Source organism: Tiliqua scincoides, chromosome 7 (assembly GCF_035046505.1).
Source record: "Tiliqua scincoides isolate rTilSci1 chromosome 7, rTilSci1.hap2, whole genome shotgun sequence".
Taxonomy (NCBI): domain Eukaryota; kingdom Metazoa; phylum Chordata; class Lepidosauria; order Squamata; family Scincidae; genus Tiliqua; species Tiliqua scincoides.
In genome coordinates, this window is record NC_089827.1 from 16,251,376 (window position 1) to 16,255,025 (window position 3,650).

At 45.6% G+C, this 3,650-nt stretch overlaps 1 pseudogene; it reads right to left on the bottom strand.

Annotated features, from left to right (window-relative positions):
• Positions 1-2,082: 2,082 nt before the first annotated feature.
• On the bottom strand, positions 2,083-2,202 carry LOC136657907 (5S ribosomal RNA; annotated as a pseudogene).
• Between the last annotated feature and the right edge of the window lie 1,448 nt (positions 2,203-3,650).

The window sequence follows — 3,650 nt, forward strand, 5'->3', positions numbered from 1 at the left end:
TTATAAGAAAGAGGTAAAAAACTATTTGTGGAATGTATTGTTTTTGTGGTTCATTGTTTTTAAACCTTTACATAAATTGCAAGTATAAGAAAGAAGGAAAGCATTGATGCAGTTTATTAAAATAATCTTCTAGGGAGCTGAATAGTATTATGCATTGCTCAGGGAGATGCACCAACCAGAATGACCTTGGAGCAAACTTTAGTGAAATGCCTTTTTTTCCTGATTTGTTTAAAAAAAAAAAGAAAAAGCGGTGGGAGGCGCTAATGGCTTCTTTATGTGGGTTATAGTAAATCCATTGGTAAAATAATTGCACAGATATTTAAAAGGAGCCCAAGAAAATCACTCAATAGTTGCAAGCTTTAACTTGATTGAAATGTACATTAGGAACCTGGGCCCATGAGAAAGATAATGAATTCTACATTATGGCCTTCCTCCCTGTTTCCAAGGAGAATTTGCTCTGTTCTTTTGTTTGTGATGTTTAACATTGTCAAAAAAGAAAAAAGAAAAGGAGAAAAAAATACCTGTCTGCCTCTATATTGCAATCATTTACAATACTGGTTGTTTTAGTGTGTAATTGGGTTAGTATGACTTTCCTTCAGATGAAAACCTGAAAGATTAAAAAAGAGAGCGAGAGAAGGGTATCAGGCACAGAAGATAAAGGACATTTTATTTCAAAACAGCAAAGAAGATTTTGTGCATTTCTGCAGGCTGAAGGTTGGAAGGATGTATCTAATTTCTCTTTCCCCCCCCCTTTTCATACCTTTGTGCAAAAATTGAAATGGAACATCCTTATGGACAGGTCTGGAAGACATGTCTTAGAAGCAGTGCACTTGATTAGCAACATGAGGCCTAAAATGTTATTCTGCTGTCGAGGTGTTAGTGCCCTCTTGTCCATGGGTCCTGGACAAAGGACAAGACCTTGGAAATTTGCATTGACCAATGGCTGCTGATTTATAAATGTAGTACTTTAATTGACTAGGGGCTCAATCCAGACCGGCAGACTGCAAGTCCCTTGCGCTGGCTTCTGTTGTCCTGAAAGTGCCATAAAGCACTTTTGAGCTGAGATAAGGGGAGATAGGTGCACATCTGTGCACTGGCCACTGCGCATCCTCGGGAGGGTGAGTTTGTGCCAGCCAAGTTCATCTGGTGTGGGAGACTGGGGGAGGGATATGGGGAGGGTGGGGAGGAGGCAGGAGGGAGGCATTCCAGGGCAGAGGGAGGGAGAGCGGGCAGTGGGCGTTCCCAGGGCGGGTGGGCGGGAGCAGGGCCAGGATCCGGCACTCATGTTGGATCCTAGCCCCGTTTCTGGGTAGCCCAGGGCAGTCCCTGGCTGCTCAGATTTGCCGCCAGCGTTTTAGGTGGCGCTGATCTGAGTAGACCCATTGGGGCTTCTGCAACTCTCCCTGGGATAAGGGGAAAAGTTTCCCCTTGCGTCAGGCTGAGCCTCAGACAGCCCGAAACTTGCCCTGGATATAGCACCAGCCTGCTTGTTCCAGCACAAGATAGGATTGGGCTCTAATACAGGTATTTGTTTTATTTACTCCTCACAGCTTCAAATTATGTAATGCATGAACCCCCGAGGGCACAACTTTGCAGCACTGAAGTGAGGGCAATGTAGTTCCAAGGTAAGAAAACAAACGTTCCCTGATGAGGCCTCCGTGAATGCTTCCCCACCTCAAGGAGCAGCGCATACCCCATTGGCACAGCCGTGTCAGTGCTGGAAAGTTGGTTAGGATTTGGGCCCAATACGTTTAATTCGGCGACCTATTTCGAATCAAGTCATGGTAGCAGAAGTAACACTGTCACATCAGATAAAATAAAATCTCACGCTGGAAGAAATGCATGCACACAGACATGTTGCGCAACAAGACAAAGCAGGGATATGAATAACCTCAGAAGGATTTTTTTTTTTTTTTTAAAGCCCAGAGAGATTAAAATGGTACTATTAGGACTACAAAACAGTACAAAGATTCATTTTAGTGGTGCAACCCAGGTCTGGAACATGAGTTCAGAGTACAAACTTCTTCTGCTCATAAATGGTTGGTTGGTTGGCAACCTTCAGTCTCGAAAGACTATGGTATAAGCCTGCAGCACCCGGTGTTCCCAGGCGGTCTCCCATCCAAGTACTAACCAGGCCTGACCCTGCTTAGCTTCCAAGATCAGATAAGATCAGGCACATGCAGGGTAACAGTTGCTGCTCACAACATCTGGACAAATTATGGGCTGAGCTCAAGCCTCTTTGACCTTTGGGTTCAGCTCATAGTTAGCGGAGCCTTAAGCATAGCTTTAGCCCTCCCCATTGCTGTAGACGCTTTTGTTTCCTAACATAAGAACTTATCTGCTGGCAGCAGCAACAAGGTACCCAGGCACTTTTGCAGGAGACAAGATACCTGGGAATTGTTTGACCTTACAAAGAACCTAGCTGTTTGGGACTACTGAAGTTCAGATCACTGTCACAGCATTCAAGGGCCTAATGAAGACTACAGCCACAGCTGTTTACAATGGGCCCTTGGGATCCATGGGGGATCCATTCCAGGACCCCCGTGGATACCAAATTCCACAGATCATGAAATTCACTTAGGCCCGGTGTAGTGCCACCTGGGGACACACCCAGCCCTCTGTAGGTTGCGCATGGCATCCCAGCCTCCTCAGAAGACCTCCTGGATGGGACTGGAATGCACTTCTGGTCCATGTTGGTGACTTCCACTCATGTCCGGGAGGTGTTCTGAGGCCTTCCAGCCACAGGCTCGACATCCACACTCAAATCTGCAGATGCCTGCAAATAAGGAGGGCCCACCATTGATGATTCTTTCCGTCACCAATCATCAAGGTTGAGAGAGATGAAAAGGGTTGAACATAATTGGTTTAGAGAAAAAGAAGAAACAGTGGTTGGGGAGCAGACTTGTGAGGCATTTGGGAGCAGGGAGGATACCTTAAAGCAGGGGTGCTCACACTTTTTTGGCTCGAGAGCTACTTTGAAACCCAGCAAGGCCCGGAGATCTACCAGAGTTTTTTTTACAATGTTCGCGCCATCATAACATATAACATTTATGTGTACAATGTATGTTGGTGTACCTTGAGCCCCACTGAGTATAACAGGACTTACTCCTGAGTAGACATGCCTAGGATTAGGCTGTGAGGCTGCAATCCTAGCCACACTTACCTGGGAGTAAGCCCCATTGAGTACAATGGGCCTTACTCCTAGCGTTTCCTCCCAGAGGCACCTGAAGGGGGGGTTGGCACTCCGCGATCTACTCATTTTGCCTCGCAATCTACCGGTAGATCACGATCCACCTATTGAGCACCCCTGCCTTAAAGCCTTGTTGTATTACTAGTTACATTATTGGGAGATGAGATCTGGAGATAACATTTGTCCAAGCTTCAAACAAACTAATGCAGGCCTGATCTTGCACTGTGCAGGAGACCAAGATCAGCAGTTGAATGTGTCCTTATTTCATCTTCTGTGGGCCAATTAGATGCTATCATTTTGCATACATTTATGCAGGGAAATGTCCAGTTCACAACCTAAACTTCATGTTGTGCATACAAGAACTTTTCCATTCCATTTCTTACAATTGCTTTTTATGTTCGATCCTTTTGCGGACAGAGCTTCCCCAAGGTCGAAGAGTTCTCATCTAGCACAGCTGCCT